At 50.1% G+C, this 18,918-nt stretch overlaps 1 long non-coding RNA gene across 1 annotated transcript; it reads left to right on the top strand.

The window, feature by feature from the left end:
- Nucleotides 1-9,565: 9,565 nt before the first annotated feature.
- LOC123108123 (uncharacterized) lies at nucleotides 9,566-11,997 on the top strand. The gene is made up of 3 exons (XR_006451836.1): nucleotides 9,566-9,721; nucleotides 9,807-10,083; nucleotides 10,640-11,997. It is a non-coding gene; the product is annotated as an uncharacterized lncRNA (long non-coding RNA).
- The last annotated feature ends 6,921 nt before the right edge of the window (nucleotides 11,998-18,918 follow it).

Here is an 18,918-nt window from a genome sequence, read left to right as displayed (position 1 = left end):
ACTCCCTTCCCAATAGCTACTTCGGCTTGGTGAGGCGGCTTGTGGATGCCTGCCCATGACTGGAAGTCATAAAAGCGGTCCGTCTGCAACGAAGGTGCACGCCGGGCCTTTGCCCGTGTGAAGTTGCACTGGGCCAAGATGGACGCCGAGAAGCTGGTGAAGGAGGGGCCGCCGCAGGGCAAGGAGCATCGCCACCCTAAGATGTATTATGAGGGTGTCCTAAAGGGTGCCCGTCTTGTGGCGGACGAGTGTGCGAAGGATGTAATTTTTGAATGAACTTGCTCGTGGGATCCTGTATTATGAAAACTTGTTCATATGCGCTATGCAACGCTTGTTTGAATTTAAAATATTACCTTGTGTGTGGCTGTTTATTAAATCTGAGAGATGGCCAGTCGTCGGCATCTGCCCCCATGCCACGAGTGCTCGGTGTTCGGGTTAAATCTGAGCACTCTTTTTCCCATTGTTGGGTCCTTCGAGGGAGGTGCTCAGCACAACAAACAAGGCAATCGGACTATAATGCTTTACCGCTCTCACTTAGCCATAGAAGTCTATAATTTTAAATTTTGGCGAAGCCCCTAGTATTCGGAAGGCCGAATTCGGGGCGCTATACATGCCTTAAGCCGGACAAAGCCGACTCCTCGCTCTAAGCGGCATAAGTCTTTAGGGACTCGAGACCTCTCGAACAGCGACCAGCTCTCGCATTATCATGACAGTCAATTTTAGCTTTCTCTACTGAGGTGCTTAGCCCAGATGAACCGGGGCACAATCGCAGTAGTTCTCCCAGTGCTACCTTAGCCGATATAGCGGAACATAAGGTACCAAAACATGGGAGCCGGGAAAAGCCAACTATTGACCCAAGACATGATTCGGAGCTGATGCATATAATGCTATAAGTTCGGGGTGCCGCACTGTCGAAAGTGTTCGGACTTCTCACGCCGTATTATGGGGTACGCTTAAGCCCCTGGCGTATGGGCTATACCAGAGTGTACGGGAGCCGAATGTCATGAATGAACATATATAAAAAAAGAATAGAGAATGCGGTAATAGTCTATCGCTATGCATTGTTTATTCAAAAAGGTGTGTCGAAGCAGAATGATACAAGTAGTGCGATAAGCAAAAAGTAGGACTATTTGACATGTCCCCTCCAAGGGCAAGCTGGGGAATGGTATTTAAAGCAGGTATTTTACTCGTTATCAGAGACCACCTGGGAGTTCCATGGTGCGACGTAGCTTTCTGCCTCCTTGGTTGTTGCATCGTGTGTCTGGCAATCAAACTACCGGACGGGGTTTCCAGAGAGTAAAGTTCTGAAAGAGAGAAAAATAACAAAGCGGGAAGCCCCTAGTGCGGTTGAGCCGCGTCTTGGGGCGTGCCGTAGTCGTGCCCCCCTCCCCCCTATGCCCATGGTATTTTCAATGCATAATTATGTACGCGTGGCACGGATTTCACCGTTTGGCTGGGACTGGGGTGGGGGCCGCATTGCTATGCAAGCTCGGAACGTGCCAGGCGGTCTTGTTGCCGATTACTCCGGGCGTTCTTGAAGGTGTCCGGGTGTTTAATCGCCAAACTGGTGGATTGCCTTAAGAGGCTGCTTTGTGCTTCTGCTGCGAGGGCCGCAGTGTGCTCCTCCGTGTGGAGAGAGCGCTCTGTGTTTCCATTGACTGTGATGACCCCCCGAGGTCCTGGCATCTTGAGCTTGAGGTATGCATAATGCGGTACCGCATTGAATCTCGCAAATGCGATTCGCCCGAGCAGTGCATGGTAGCCACTGCGGAACGGGACTATATCGAAGATTAACTCCTCGCTTTGGAAGTTATCCGGGGATCCGAAGACCACTTCCAGTGTGACTGAGCCTGTGCAATGGGCCTCTACACCTAGTATGACGCCTTTGAAGGTCGTTTTTGTGGGTTTGATCCTTGAGGGATCTATACCCATTTTGCGCACTGTGTCCTGATAAAGCAGGTTCAGGCTGCTGCCGCTGTCCATAAGGACTCGAGTGAGGTGAAATCCGTCAATGATTGGGTCTAGGACTAGTGCAGCGAATCCACCATGACGGATACTAGTGGGGTGGTCCCTGTGATCGAAGGTGATTGGACAGGAGGACCATGGGTTGAACTTTGGGGTGACTGGCTCCAACGCATATACGTCCCTTAGCGTACGCTTCCGGTCCCTCTTGGGGATGTGGGTTGCGTATATCATGTTCACCGTCTGCACTTGTGGGGGGAACCTCTTCTGTCCTCTGGTGTTCGGCGGCCGGGGCTCTTCCTCGTCATCGCTATGTAGCCCCTTGTCTTTGTTTTCGGCATTTAACTTGCCGGCCTGCTTGAACACCCAACATTCCCTGTTGGTGTGGTTAGCTGGCTTGTCGAGGGTGCCGTGTATTTGGCACGAGCGATCGAGTATACGGTCCAAACTGGACGGGCCCGGAGTGCTTCTTTTGAATGGCTTTTTCCGCTGACCGGGTTTAGAGCCTCTGAATCCGGCATTGACTGTCGTGTCCTCGGTATTGTCGTTGTTGATGTGGCGCTTGTGTTTGTTGCGACGTGACCTGCCATTGCTCTGCTTGGTATCCGAAGTACCATGGTTCTTTGATATGTTATTGCTTCGAGCCAGCCAGCTGTCCTCTTCGCGCAGAAGCGGGTCATGTGTGTCGTGAGGGCTGCCATAGATTTCGGCTTTTCCTGGCCAAGGTATCGGGCGAGCCACTCGTCGCGGATGTTGTGCTTAAAAGCTGCTAGGGCTCTGCATCCGGACAATCGACGATTTGATTTTTCTTTGTTAGGAACCGTGTCCAAAATTGCCTGGCTGATTCCTCTGGCTGCTGAATTATGTGGCTCAAGTCATCGGCATTTGGTGGCCGCACATAAGTGCCCTGGAAGTTGTCTAGGAATGCGGCTTCCAGATCTTCCCAACAGCTAATGGATTCTGCTGGCGGGCTGTTGAGGCAATGTCGAGCTGGTCCTTTGAGTTTGAGTGGGAGGTATTTGATGGCGTGTAGATCGTCACCGCGGGCCATGTGGATGTGCAGGAGGAAGTCCTCGATCCATACCGCAGGATCTGTTGTGCTGTCGTATGATTCGATATTTATGGGTTTGAAACCCTCTGGGATTTGGTGATCCATTACTTCGTCTGTGAAGCATAGGGGGTGTGGGGCGCCTCTGTACTGGGCTATATCGCGACGCAACTCAAATGAGTCTTGTCCGCTGTGTTCGGTCCGGCCGGATTTGCTTTTACTGTATCCGGCGTGACGGTTATCGTCTCGCGTAGTGGCGCGCCCTCGTGATCCGTAGATCGATCTTGCGTGTTTTGCTTTGTCCTCCAATACGTCTTGCAGGTCTAGCGTGTTTCCCCATGCCTTGACATTTTTATTTGAGTGGCGTCGGGGTGCGGGCTGAGCTTTTGGCTGAAATGCCTCTCTGTCGCGGCCACGAGGTGGCCGATCAGTCGCATCATACGCTGGAGATGTAGGTTTTAATGCTTCCTCCTCCAGTCAGGGTAGCAACCTGCGCTTTGGATAACTCTTGGAGGGGCGTTCGAGTTCATATTCCTCGGCCGCAAGGACTTCAGTCCATCTGTCAGCTAGTAAATCTTGATCAGCTTGAAGCTGCTGTTGCTTTTTCTTAAGGCTATTTGTCGTGGCTATAAGCCGGCACTTGAAGCACTCTTGCTCGACGGGATCCTCAGGCACGACAAATTCGTCATCATAAAGGCTTGCCTCGTCTTCGGAGGGAGGCATGTAATTATCATCCTCCGCCTCTCCATCTGCCGCTCTCTCGGGAGGGCTGGCTTCTCCATCCTCCTGCTCTAAATCTTGCTGGAAGGGATTGTTGTCATCTTCGGCACTGTCCGGAGTGCTATTATCTCCTGTGCCGGTATCACCACTTTTGCCTTGGCGAGACTTAGAGCGGCGCCGCTGACGTCGGTGCTTGGGTTGCTTCTTGGAGGGGTCATCCTCCGCTGTCCCGTCGCCATTGCCTTTTTTGGGTGTGTCCACCATGTATATATCATATGATGAGGTGGCTGTCCAGTGCCCTGTGGGCAGTGGTTCCTGTTCGTCTCCCGCATCGTCGTCCATACCGCCGATGTCTTCGGAGTCGAAGTCGAGCGTGTCGGTCAAATCATCGACAGTGGCTACTAAGTGGGTGGTGGGTGGGCGGCGAATTTCTTTGTCATCCGCATCCCAATCCTGCCGGACATAGTTCGGCCAGGACTCTCCTGACAAGGAGAGAGACCTTAATGAGTTCAGTATGTCCCCGAAGGGCGAGTGCTGAAAGATATCCGCGGAGGTGAACTCCATGATCGGCGCCCAGTCGGATTCGATAGGCACGGGCGCAGGCGGTTCGGAGTCCGTGGCCGGGGAAAAATCCGGCAGTTCGGCATCACGGCTCCCGTGAAGGGTAAGGTCAACGCTCGGCTCGATCACCGCTGAGAATACGGCCTCCGTGGCGGGGTCTATCCACCCGTCCATGGATGGCGCAATTGCCTCCGAATTGAGGGTCAGAGCGGTTGCCGGTGCGGTTTCCTAAACACCGTCCGATGGTAGAGCTAAATCATGCTCATCGTGACCATGCGGCGCACTCGGCAGGGGCTCGAATCCGTCGAAGATCAAGTCTCTGCAGATATCGGCCGTGTAGTTTAAACTTCCAAACCTGACCTAGTGGCCAGGGGCGTAACTCTCGATCTGCTCCAGATGGCCAAGCGAGTTGGCCCGCAGTGCGAAGCCGCCGAATACAAAGATATGGCCGGGGAGAAAAGTCTCACCCTGGACTACATCGCTATCGATGATCGAAGGAGCCATCAACCCTAACGGTGACGACACAGAGGAACTCTCAATGAAAGCGCCAATGTCGGTGTCAAAACTGGCGGATCTCGGGTAGCAGGTCTCGAACTGTGCGTCTAAGGCGGATGGTAACATGAGGCAGGGGACATGATGTTTACCCAGGTTCGGGCCCTCTTGATGGAGGTAATACCCTACGTCCTGCTTGATTGTTCTTGATAATATGAGTAGTACAAGAGTTGATCTACCACGAGATCAGAGAGGCTAAACCCTAGAAGCTAGCCTATGGTATGATTGTTGTTGTTGGTCCTATGGACTAAACCCTCCGGTTTTATATAGACACCGGAGGGGGCTAGGGTTACACAGAGTCGGTTACAAGGAAGGAGATCTACATATCCGTATTGCCAAGCTTGCCTTCCACGCCAAGGAGAGTCCCATCTGGACACGGGACGAAGTCTTCAATCTTGTATCTTCATAGTTCAACAGTCCGGCCAAAGGATATAATCCGGCTGTCCGGATACCCCCTAATCCAGGACTCCCTCAATGACAAATAGTTTCAATGTTTCGCTCACCAACAAATGGGAGCTTATTTTTCCTAAGTAATTTTTCAACCAAAGAAAAAGAGCCATGGCCTAAACGATCGTGCCATCGTGTGGACGAAAGCTTGATAGCACCACAAGCTTGTTTATTGAATCTTCTAAACTCCGGAATCAACGGGTAGAGCCCTCGAACACATCTACCTCGATAGAGAACTTTCCTCATTGCCTGATCCTTGATCAAAAAGAAATAAGGATGAAACTCGAGAAAAACATGATTGTCAATGGCAATTCTATGAACGGGGAGAAGATTTTTATGGGCACTAGGAACATGCAAGATTCTTTTGAGATGAATTTTACGACTAGGGGTATTAAAAATTGAATGGCCAATGTGACGTATGCCCATACCTTCACCACTGGTCGTGTGAATTTGATCCTTGCCACGATACTTCTCCTTCATGGTGACTTTCTCGAGCTCGTTGGTGATGTGGTTGGTGGCGCCGCTGTCAACGTACCAGTTTGTGTCAACTCCATAGGAGCCATCGGCCGCAGCGGCAACTTTCTCTTCATCTTGCGAGGAGTTACCATCATCTTCTTTGTAGGGGTACCAACAATACTTTGTCGTATGTCCTGGCTTGCCACAAAGTTGGCAGTGGGGAAAATCCGGGCGGGATCTGTTGGAGCCACCACCACGACACCCTTTGGAGTTTCCCAAGCGGCCGCCGCCGCGCGAGTTGTTGGAGTAGCCACCACCGTTGGAGCCGAACCTCCCCTTGCCACGGGGAGATGGGCGTGAGCGAGAGCCACCACCGCGTCCTCTGAACACAGAGTTGGCCTACGATTTGAAGCCACCACCGGAGCCTTGGTACTGCGCCATGCGTTGATCAAAGTTACTGAGCATGGCAAAAAGTTCATCAAGAGTTACCGGGGTGACATGAGCATCCAGTGCGGAGACAAGGGGTTGATAGTCTTAGTCCAACCTGTGGATGATGTAGGACATGAGCTTGTCATCTTGGATGGGTTTGCCCGCCGCGGCGAGTTCATCTGCGAGACCTCTCATGGCGGCGAAGAAGGAGGCCACCGATTGATTTCTCTTCGCAACTGAGTGACTGTGACGAGAACATGCTCGCTAGTGCCACCCAGAGCTCGCGCGCCGTGGTGATCGTGGTCACCGTGACGAGCACCTCCTTGGAGAGGTTTTGGAGCAGGTATCCGAGGACCTGCTGGTCCTTCTTCACCCAAAGTGGATGAAGGGGATTCGGCTCGATGGTCTCCTTGCCAGCGGCGTCCTTGCTGGTGAGGTCCTTGAAGGAAATATGCCCTAGAGGCAATAATAAAGTTATTATTTATTTCCTTATATCATGATAAATGTTTATTATTCATGCTAGAATTGTATTAACCGGAAACATAATACATGTGTGAATACATAGACAAACAGATTGTCACTAGTATGCCTCTACTTGACTAGCTCGTTGATCAAAGATGGTTATGTTTCCTAACCATAGACATGAGTTGTCATTTGATTAACGGGGTCACATCATTAGGAGAATGATGTGATTGACATGACCCATTCCGTTAGCTTAGCACCCGATTGTTTAGTATGTTGCTATTGATTTCTTCATAACTTATACATGTTCCTATGACTATGAGATTATGCAACTCCCGTTTACCGGAGGAACACTTTGTGTGCTACCAAACATCACAACGTAACTGGGTGATTATAAAGGTGCTCTACAGGTGTCTCCGAAGGTACTTGTTGGGTTGGCATATTTCGAGATTAGGATTTGTCACTTCGAATATCGGAGAGGTATCTCTGGGCCCTCTCGATAATGCACATCACTTAAGCCTTGCAAGCATTGCTACTAATGAGTTAGTTGTGGGATGATGTATTACATAACGAGTAAAGAGACTTACCGATAACAAGATTGAACTAGGTATTGAGATACCGACGATCGAATCTCGGGCAATAACATACCGATGACAAAGGGAACAACGTATGTTGTTATGCGGTCTGACGGATAAAGATCTTCGTAGAATATGTGGGAGCCAATATGAACATCCAGGTTCCGCTATTGGTTATTGACCGGAGACATGTCTCGGTCATGTCTACATAGTTCTTGAACCCGCAGGGTCCGCACGCTTAAAGTTTCGATGACGGTTATATTATGAGTTTATATGTTTTGATGTACCAAAGGTTGTTCGGAGTCCCGGATGTGATCCCAGACATGACGAGGAGTCTCAAAATGGCCGAGACATGAAGATTGATATATTGGAAGCCTATGTTTGGATATCGAAAGTGTTCCGGGTGAAATCGGGATTTTACCGAAGTACCGGGAGGTTACCGGAACCCCCGGGGACTTAATGGGCCTTAGTGGGCCTAGGTGGAAGAGAGGAGAGGTGGCTAGGGCTGGGCCGCGTGCCCCTCCCCCCAGTCCAAATAGGACAAGGAGAGGGGGCGGCGCCCCCCTTCCTTCTTCTCCTCCACTCTCCCCCAAGTCCTAATCCAACTAGGAAAGGGGGAGGGGGAGTCCTACTCCTGGTGGGAGTAGGACTCCTCCTGGCGCGCCTCCTCCCTGGCCGGCCGCACCCCCCTTGCTCCTTTATATACGGGGGCAGGGGGCACCCCATAGACACAACAATTGATCGTTTGATCTCTTAGCCGTGTGCGGTGCCCCCCTCCACCATAGTCCATCTCGATATTACTGTAGCGGTGCTTAGGCGAAGCCCTGCGTCGGTAGAACATCAACATCGTCACCACGCCGTCGTGCTAACGAAACTCTCCCTCAACACTCGGCTGGATCGGAGTTCGAGGGACGTCATCGAGCTGAACGTGTGCTGAACTCGAAGGTGCCGTACGTTCGGTACTTGATCGGCCGGATCATGAAGACGTACGACTATATCAACCGCGTTGTGCTAATGCTTTCGCTTTTGGTCTACGAGGGTACGTGGACAACATTCTCCCCTCTCCTTGCTATGCATCACCATGATCTTGCGTGTGCGTAGGAAATTTTTTGAAATTACTATGTTCCCCAACAGTCCTTGGCCGGCTCAGTCACCGTGTCGTCGACGTAGTGGAAGACGTCGGCGCCCCGCAACTGCGGTGTGATCTGGGTCCGCCACAGAACGTAGTTGGTGCGGGAGAGCTTCTCCGGGACTCCACCGCTGAGCGGCAACTGGAAGGAGGCGGAGGAGGAAGACATGGCTACGCACTTGATGGAGATGGATTAGCTAGGGTTTTTGGTGGAAGAAGAAGGCTCTGTATACCATGTGCGACTTGCAGTAAACGTCTTAGCCTTCATGGCCGACGTTTTGCGTGTTAAATAGAAGGGTTGTGAGCCCAAGTACGCGTACAGGTTGTTGAGATAGATACATCTTGCAAAGGAATAAAACTAGGGATAAGAGGAGATAAAGATATAAAAGACTTTAGCTAACTAACTACTCCGGCGGTGTTGATCTCCCTTCCTGTATATGCCTTGTACATGTCTATACACACGCAACGAGATCATCATGTTTGACACCCTTGTCATATAGTATGAATCACATAGTTTCATGGTAGTGAACTTGCAATTCCACACTTCCTTAAATCAATGATTTTGTAAAAATTTATAGTTGCCTATTCAATACCCCTCTTGATATCTTTGAGACTTCGATCCTTTCAGCTGGTCGGACATGCGTTAAGCGGGTTTTTTGCGCATAGGTTGTTTACTGCATAAACATTAATGAGATTTTGTAAATGACTCCAGACTTCTGTCACGAAGGGATTGCAATTATGTTACAAATGTTTTCTTCGTTATTGTATGTGTTGTGCTTGTATTTCTTACATTGATTTTTTATGTTGCCTGTGTTCATGCTATTTTGACCCTTTTTAATGTCCTATATTTTTTGTGGGCATGTTTTAAATGTTGCAATTCTATGAATACATTTTTATAGGTTCATGGGGGGAAATATTCTAACTATTTCATATTTGGGTGTTTAGTGTTACAACGTAGGGATCCAAAACTTACCATTTAAGTACAATGGATGGCTGGAGAGATAGCCAACGGAGAAAATATCACCCTAGCGACTCCCAATGTTGTTTTCAAGTGAGATTATTATTATTTTTTCTAAAGGAAAATAATTTTGTTCGGCGGGGTGACAAAAGCGCTGGCGTCAGCCACCTCACATACAAAACATGTGTCGATGTGGTCCCGCGTGCTTTCCCTTATCCCTTTATCTCTAGAAGGGCCTCGAGCACTCGCTTTACTTCTTCCCTTGATTTAGATTCAACACATCCTCACCTATCCCCCTTCTCTCTAGGCACTACGTTGCGCCCACCTCCAAATCCTGCGTTGCTGCCTCACCTCCGCAGCCTTGTTTCCGCTTGCCGCCTGGCCGACCGTACTCGCCGACGACCCGAAGCAACCATTACGCGGTGAGCTCCCGTTCCTCTTCCTCTCCTTGGTGTCTATGCCACATATTTGTCCCCGTGTGTTGTTTCTAATCTGAGCTCGTCGCAGATGCAACCTAGATCTCAACGCCATCCGTTTCGCCAGTTGGTGTGCCATCCTGTAAATTGACGGATTTCCCTCATCCTGTCGTCTTCGTGATGCCAAAGGAAGTCGTGGTTAGGAGCATATACATGATCTGATGTCTGATGAGTTCGTTTCTGTTGGTCAGTCGCACTAAAGATGGATACGATGATATTCTTGACTTTCCCTGTCTTATCTCACAAGTTAGCACCTATCTCAGCTTCTGACGGCGTCTGATAGGTCGTTGGGATTATAGATCCTGAAGGTACTTTCTTTTCCCTTTTTATCAAATCACATTGTTTTTCAAGGTGCATTATAGCAACATGTGTATTATGTTGTCACCATTGCCAACTAGTTGTGAAATGGATGGCGATGTAATCATTGAAAAAACTTATAGTGATTTCATTTTATCTTGCACACAACTACTAGATAGCAGTTTCCCTGTGTCAACCAAACGATGAATCCCTGTGACCCACTCATCATAGGCCATAAGCCCATACCAAATCTGTTCTTTCATAGTGAATCCCTGTGACCCACTCAGTGTAGGCCATAAGCCCATACCAAATATGTTCTTCCATATACACAACCGTGTCATTGTCATAAGGCATGAACATGATAAAAAATGTTTCAAGGCCCACTTATTTACTAATTTAAGCATTGAACCGGACCAACAGAAAAATGTGCATTCATTGTTTTTTGGAGGGTGAAACTTCGCTTGAGTTTTAATTTTTGGGTTCAGATGGCGTTTACACACGTACTTTATTGTTCCCCAGTTTTATATCATCTATTATTTTCTTTTCTTTTGGTGCAAATAAGTTCAGATCATAGATTGGGGATGTCCACATGTGTACTACCTAATGAGCTGGTGGTGGACATCCTGTCTCGACTGCGGCTGAAGTCCCTGTGCCGCTTCAAATGTGTCTGCAAGTCTTGGCTTGCCTTCTCATCTCATCCATACTACCGACAAAAGTTCCCAAGAACTCCCACTGGTCTCTTGTACCAGAAATTTGAGCGTGGCAGACTTGCCTCCTCTCTTGGTAGTGGCATCCATCTCGCCAGACTGCCCTCAAGTGACAAGGAAATTGACACAACACTTAGCTTTGTGCCATGTTATAAGTACCCAATACTGCTTCGGGGTTGCTGCAATGGCCTACTTCTTTGTTATCAGAAAAATAGAATTGAAGAAATTTCCAAGCTATTGTGTGCAATCCAGCAACTCAAGAGTGGATGGCACTTCCAGATACTGAACCTGGACCATCGGTCTTTTCAGCTAATCTCAAGTTGTGTTTTGATCCATTATGGTCTCAACACTTCTGTGTCTTCAAATTTCAGTCGAGCGCGGTCCTGGGCCCTCATATAATTGGAACCTCCACTGAAGTTAAGGTATTTTTCTCTGAGGATTCCACGTGGTCTAGTTGTCTTTGGTGGTCTAGTTGTCTTTGGGAATATGGAGATGGATTTGAAGGTGATCCGCTCTTTGTAAATGGGGTGTTGTACATGAAGCACCTATTGGCTCATAAAATTCTGGCGCTTGACGCACCTGATAGAAGTACGAAGTGGCTCGATCATAGGATCATTCAGCTGCCAGGATATCCGAATAGGTCCAAAATGACTTTCTGTTCTAATGGATGTATTGGCCAGTCTTCGGGTGTCTTATGCTACGCGAAACAAGAATTTGATGGCTGCGCAATACGGATTTGGAGTTTGGAAGTCCCTGATGGGTGGGCGGTGAGGCATCGTGTAAGTATGGTTGATATATTTGGCAGAGACATTTTTCTCCGCACTGACCGTGAAGGATACTGGGTTTTCGAATATAAAATCATGGCCGTTGACCTAGAGAGGGAGCTGGTTATCCTTGAGGACAAAATTGGTGATAAGATCATCTCAGCTAGCATCAGTACTGGTAAACGCTCACAGTCCCAAAAGATTCCAAGAAGCTTCACCCGAAAATATCGCAGCCTATTCTATGTGCCATACTATGGCAAAGTTCCAGCTTTAGCAGTTAAGGGTCAGAGGATGAATCATTCTATGTTTTACAATTTATGGCATCAGTTCTTTACTTTCCTTTTTAAGTTGGATTAAGCTACTGTTATGTGATGTACTATACTGGATTGTTGTCTTTTCGTGCCACTCGTGTGAACATTGTAGAACTCGCCTTTTCAGCCTGTCAACTCTTGTCGAAGTTATGCTCGCTTAATTTGGAAAACTGTAGATTAAGTAGAACCACTGAAAAAATAGCGCGCTACAGCGTAGCTAATAGCATGCTATAGCGTGTTGAGAATTGTCTTGCTAAATAAATTAATGTACAACGACTACTCGCTAATAGCATATTTTAAGGCCAACGCTATTTTGCTGTAGCGCACTATTTTTTCCTTGAGTAGAACATGATGGATACTCTGGGCATGCACCTGTGTGTGGAACTACTTGGTCAGTTCATCCTCCTGATGCATGCAGATATTCAGAAATGATGATGTGAAACTGTGACTGCTTCAATGCTGCCCACTGCACTACATAACACTTGCGGATTTGTGAGGGGGCATTTCAGTGGGAAGAAGTAGTAACACTGGCGGTTTCAGTTCTGCTTGTCGCTCAGAAGTTCTTTTTTTAGATAAAAGGCTTATAGAATGATAAAGTATACAAACTGCTTAGAAGAAGAGATCCGCCTGCAGCAGCATTGACAGCATGGGTGATGCCCATGGGTGTTCAAGTTCATCCTCCTGATCCTGAACTTGTCATGCTCGAGACGGTATATAATTGAACGGAACGCCGAAAAGTTCTAAGACAAATGACAGTATCGATTCTCAAGATAGGAAAAACAGAGACTGATTCATGGCCTTGCACACCACAGTGATGCCATGGACAAATAAACACTGTAAACCAGTCTTAATCACATTCGAAATCCAAAGCCTATTTTTCTACATCATTCTAAACTTCCAAGGTCTTTTCTTTTATTGAAATTTCAAAGTGTGTTAAATAATGTTGAAAAATGGACTTCTTCTGTGGGAAAAAAAAGCACGCTCATTTTTCTTCTGTTCCAGGCACGCTCCAATAACAAGGCCCAACCCAGTACGAGCCTCTCGATAGATGATATAAGCCCATAACCCCTATGAGCCTCAGTCCAAAACCGCTGCCGTCTCCGGCGCGGCCGCTGCTTTCCGCCGTCTTGTCGACCCAAGACCGGAAGCAACCAGCAAGGCAGCAAGCACCCAGCGGAGAGTCCTCAGGCGGCCTCGGCGCTTCTTTTTCCCCTCGGGTGCTGTTTCTAATGTGATCTTCTTGATTTGGCATTGACGGGTCAGCAGTTGGCTCAATCGCTGAATGCCGCTAACAAGTCATTAGGATCCTGCGCCCAGAAGATATCGGAACCTGACTGGTAAGTATGCAATTTTTGTGATTTTTTTGGCACGCATGCTAGTGATTGCCCTATTTTCTTTTCTTTTCTACAAAATTGTTTAGGAATGAAAAAGAATCTTCAGACCACGGGGACTGATTTTTTTTGCCCCCTCTCCACGGGTCGCCCTCCTCTGGCGGCATGGGGGAACCCCAGCCGCCACCGTTTACAGCCCCCGCCGCCGGCCTCCCCCGCATCGCCGCCGCCGGAGGGTCGGCCGGCGAAGCCGCGCCGGACCCCAGGAAGGCGGCGGCAGGGCGGATCTCGATCCCGCTCGCCTCCAACGCCCCCACCCCGCACCCCGCGCCCCGATCTCGCAGTGGCGGCGCCTGTGCAGGCGGCCCCCTCGTTCCCGGCGTCCCTCCCTCCACCCGTGCTCGGTGACGGCTCCTGCGGAGGCAGCGATGCGTCCGTGGTTGTGGCTGGCTCGGGGCCCCTCGCTGCGGGTCCTTGCTGGCGCTGCTCCGGTCCCCGCGGCTGCAGGCCCGCGTCTCTCCGGTGTCCTTCGCTGCCGGTGTCCTCCACCGGGCAGCTCCGGCCCCGGTGACCAGGTAGCCGCGCCCCTTCTGGCTTCCCTGGCTCACTGATGTCCCGACGGTTACGGCCACGGCAGCCCGAATCTGTGTCTCTCCAGTCCTTGCTTGTCGGCGTTGCTGGACGCCGTTGCGCCAAGACCCCTGTGTGGTTCGCCTCGTCGCCCACACTACCATGTATGCCTCAAAGCCCCCTCTTTTGCTAGATCCAAGCCCATGGTTCGGAGGCGGTGCCACCTCCGGCGGCGGGTGCAGCTCGGCCAACCCCCTGACTTGGCGGTTCCGACCAGCTTTGCCCCCCCCCCCCACCTGCGATCCCTGATTCGGCGGCTATGGGATTGCTCAGCTTTAGGCCAGGGAGAGATCCCCGTTTGGTTCGCCGGTGCTGGCAGTGACGGCGCCCGCGGGTGTCGTTTTCCTTCTTGGAGGCGCTGCCAAGGCCTTTAGCTGCGCCCCTCTTCGAGCTCAGGGGAAACCCTAGGCCTGGGTCACCCGGACCAAATAGTGACGGAGTCTTGGCGTCGTCTTCCTTCTTGAAGGCACTATCTTGCTCGCTCGTGGTGTCCTCGATTTTTGGCTCGCACGGTGTTGGAGTTCTCGTTGGTTTGGCATCGTCGTTCTTGGCTTGGGTTTGGTAGGTTTAGCTGTGATGTCCCCTTTGTTTGGGCCGAGCATCCCTTGTCTCTCTGCTCCAGGCACCATGTTCACGCCTGTCTGCGTTCGTGTCATGTGTTGTAACTCTGTACTCATTCTTCTCCTTCTATCAATGAAATCATACGCAAGCTTTGCGTATTCACGAAAAAACAAAATTGTTTAGGAATGCTTCCTCAAAGGAGTATTTAACAAAAAAGTACCACAATTCATGAAAACGTGTCCAGAAACTACCACTTTACAAATTTGTGCCGAAAACTAACACCTTTTCTCTAATCTTTGACTAAAAACTACCATGTCGCGTAAGTGCTCGATTCGCCTCTTCTAAACGCCTTTCTGACAAGATGGGCCCACAAGTCAGGTTGACCCTCTTCTTCCTCCTCTCTCTCCCTCTCTTTGGCATTTCTACAAACACCTTATGTGCACCAACAAGCCACCTCCGCCGCCAACCACTGCCGGCGCTCACTCACGCACGAAAGTGCACACGCTCGCGGCAGCGGCGGCTGTGCGTAGCTCACCTGGAGCATGGACGCCGACGCCTCTGCTCACGCCCACACGCGGACGGCGCGGCTTCTCTTGCTCGTTCCCATCCCCGCTGCTGCTCGCGCATGGCGTCACAGCACGCACCCATGCACGGTCGGCGCGGCTGCTGCTGCTGCTCATTCCCATCCCCGCTGCTGCTTGCGGCCCGAGCTGGTGCTCTCGCCCATGCACGGCCGACGCGGCTGCTTCTTGTGCCCGTCGCGGCCGGCGCCGCTGCTTCCCGTGCACACCTCGGCCTCCACCACTCAGAGCTCCGAGCTGACCAGTAGCATGCCCGCATGGCTGGGGCCTCCACCGCTCTGAGATGACCCGACGGCCTTGGCCCGCATGCCGGTGCGCTCGTGCTTCACCGGCTCAGACATCAGTTAACGACGGCGGCGACGGGGGGAGTGGATAGGCCGGCTCGGCAGTGGAATAACGATGACAATACTTACATGCGGGCCAAGCCTGTCATAAGTGCGTTTAAAATGGACGAATGGGTCGATTTCGCGACATGGTAGTTTTTAGTCAAAGATTAGAGAAAAAGTGGTAGTTTTCAGCACAAATTTGTAAAGTGGTAGTTTCTGGGCATGTTTCCATGAATTGTGGTAGTTTTTTGTTAAATACTCTCCTCAAAGTTACCCCATCCTATCAAAATTTTCCAATATGAACTTTGGAACTTACTCCCTCCGTCCCATAATATAAGATGTTTTTTGCCACTACACTAGTATTAAGAAACGTCTTACATTATGGGACGGAGGGAGTAGATTTTATTTTTCTTGGTCTTCAAGATTGTTGTTTTACAGCGTTTTGTATGTAATTACAGCCTTTGGAACTTAGATTTCTTCCTGGTCTTCAGGATTGTTGTCAAAATTTCCAATATGTGAACTTTGGAACTTAGATTTCCTCCTGATCTTCAGGATTTTTGTACTAATAACTGAAAATCATATTTTAGTTTTGATTGCAAATGTCAAGATCAAATCCCCTTGTTGCAGACAAACAACCAATGGTTGGGGCTAGTTCTACACCATTGGGGAAAAAGGAGGACATGGTCATAGCTTATCATGGAGATGATTATGATGAAGGTTGGTAGAACCAGGGGTCCTACCGGATTTTCTCCGGAGGTTGTAGGGGAAGGATGGAGTGGGACGGGGCAATGATCGGGCGTGTCGGCGGTTGGGCACCGTCGCGTCAGAGGGAGATGGCGGCGGCGGCTAGGGTTAGAGGCAGCTAGGGTTCCGGCTCCTTTGGGAGCCGGGCAATAGGGATAATAATATTCTTATTGCTTAATTCCAAAAAGAGTCTTACAACCTATATTTATAACCTAGATAACTTGCATAAGAATTAACCTAAGATAACTTGCATAAGAATTAACCTAAGATAACTTGTGGGCTAAGATTGCCCGGTGGGCCTAGCTAAACCGGCCATAACACTTCTCCCCGCCTGCACAAACAGCTCGTCCTCGAGCTGTAAGGTGGGGAAGCGCTTGCGAAACTCCTCGAGGCGATCAACTAGCGTCAAACACCTTCTCGACAGCTAGGGCGGCCAGGTCGGCGGCGACGGCGTCCTCCGGAATGTAGTCTGCGACCTCCAGGTAGAAGAGTCACAGGCAGGCATGGCCGGTGTGTAGGGCTCGTCACAATTGAAGCACAACCCTTGACGGCGACGCTCGAGTAGCTCAGCTGAGGTGAGTCGGCGGAACGGGCGCGTCGCGGTCGCGGCGAGGGGTGACGTAGAAGCCTGCGCAGGCCGACCCTATGCGAAATCTGGCCCGGGTAGCGACCTAGCGGTCCGGGATGGTGATTCCTGTTGGATGGCCACCGCGTGGCGCTCGAACGCGCGGGCGTAGTACATGGCTGACTAGAGATCCTAGGGTTCCCGAAGCTCCACGTCCACGCGGATGTGATCCGGAAGTCCACCGACAAAGAGGTCGGCCCGCTGTTGCGCTGTCATGCCCGCGGCATGGCATGCCAGGGCCTGGAAACGGTCGGCAAAGTCCTGCACCGTGGAGGTGAAAGGAAGGCGGCCGAGCTCCGCCAGGAGGCTCCTGCGAACTAGAGGCCCAAAGCGAAGGAGGCAGAGCTCGTGGAAGCGCTCCCAAGGGGGCATGCTGCCCTCATCCTGCTCGAGGGCGTATGAAAGAACATGCGGTGCCCCCATGTTTGGTTTTGGTAATTGATGACAATCTTTATGGACTAATGGTTGCCTTGAGTTATATTTGAAGGTTTTGTCCATAGGCTTTTCTTGGAGTACATGTGTTGGTTTCAAGGAGAGTTTGTGTCGCCCAAGGTGTTATTCAAGGAATTATCCAAAGATTGGTCATGTGAGAGTTGAGCTTATTGCAAGCATGTCTTGAAGAAGAAGATTGTGTGATCATTCATGTCTACCTTCAAGACATCATTCAAATGAAGAGAATTGGAAAGATTCAATGTTGATCAAGACTAAGTCAAGAGTGAATCAAGTTGATCAACTCACAAAGCGTAGAAGAAGTACCGAGAGGGATCAAGTGATCACATGGTATGGTAAGCATTGTCCATTACACTTTGTGTACTAACCCATGGTCTTCGTGAGAGTTCTTTGTGGGGTTAGGTTGCAGTGTGCAAGTTCAAGTGGAGCATCATGAAGAGATCAAATGCTTGAAGCTTGCCGTCCTTTGTGGTGACAATGGACTTGTGAAGATGTGCGGAAGAGTGGCTCACCCATAGTGGAGTATGGGGGAGCAATCAACTAGTCTTCATCAAGTCAACCCAATCAAGAAAGGTGGTCCAACTTGAGGGAGTCAAGATCGTCTTCATCTAGCTCAAGTGGACCATGTGCAAGGCAAAGGTTTGCCCTCGATAGGTTTTCTATTTTACCGGTCTCATGATGGTAGTTGGGAGACCGGGTTATAGGATCGATTGCCGTACAATCAAGGGGGGCTCTCGATGAGTAGCTTGATCGTATCGTTCGTAGAGAGCTCAAACCATTGCATCCTTGCATCTTCTTTCTTGGTTCTTGTTTGGTTCTCTTTGAGAGTCTTAGAGCTTATGGTCATCTTGATGACAAGCTCGAGTTCATCGAAAACGGAGTTCACATGCTTCTTCCATGATGTTTTCGATGTTGGAGGTTTTGCCGGTTCTTCTCGGTTGGAGGTTTCACTCCTCTATTTGCTGGCATACCTCCCCTGCCTCTTCTTACTATATCCAGTCGTTGTTTTGATGCTACTCGTCGTCTTGTTTCCAACAAGCTTGAGTTTGCTCAATTCGGAGCTCATATGTAGAAGTTATGGCAGTTCTGGTTTTCTTGAGAGTGGTTTTTGTCTGGTCCCAGCGGTAGTACCGCGTGCCCCAGCAGTAGTACCGCTTGGAGCTCTCAGCCGTTGTACCGCTGTTTTCGGGCGGTGGTACCGCCAACTTGCTCAGCAAAGACTTGGGCGGTTGTTCCGGCCAGGCACCGCCCAAGTACTGGTCAGGCCTCTATTTTGATGCGGTACTCGGGCGATGGTGGCCCGGTTGGTCCGATCATACCGATACCACCGGTGTCCGGAGCGATTCTACCGCTCAGGACTTAGCCGCCCGAGCGCTCAAGGCCATGCGGTTGCACCGGCCCGGTACCGCTCGACTACCGCACTCAGGGGTGACTCCCTTCTGTTCCTATGCGGTGGTTGAGCGGTGGCTGGGCGGTTGGTCCGGTTGTTCTTCTCAACTGGTGCTACCGTTTGGTCGCCCGGTTGTACCGCCTGGTAGGGTTCTACACATATACTGTGAGTCCCGGTTGTACCGGGACCAGGAGCGGTAGTACCGCTCGTGTGCGGGCTGAGCACATAACAGTTGGATTTTTTCCCTCCTATAAAAGGGGGTCTTCTTCCCCATTGACCCTAACCTTTTGAGCTCGTGTTCTTCCCCCATTGTTGACCTTCTTTGAGCTTGCTAACTCTCAATCCCTCCATGGATTCTTGCTAGTTTTTGAGGGAAAAGAGAGAGGAGATCTAGATCCACATTTCCACCAATCACTTTCTCCTCTA

This window comes from Triticum aestivum, chromosome 5A, assembly GCF_018294505.1.
Source record: "Triticum aestivum cultivar Chinese Spring chromosome 5A, IWGSC CS RefSeq v2.1, whole genome shotgun sequence".
Classification (NCBI taxonomy): Eukaryota; Viridiplantae; Streptophyta; class Magnoliopsida; order Poales; family Poaceae; genus Triticum; species Triticum aestivum.
This window is presented reverse-complemented; position numbering and strand designations above follow the sequence as displayed.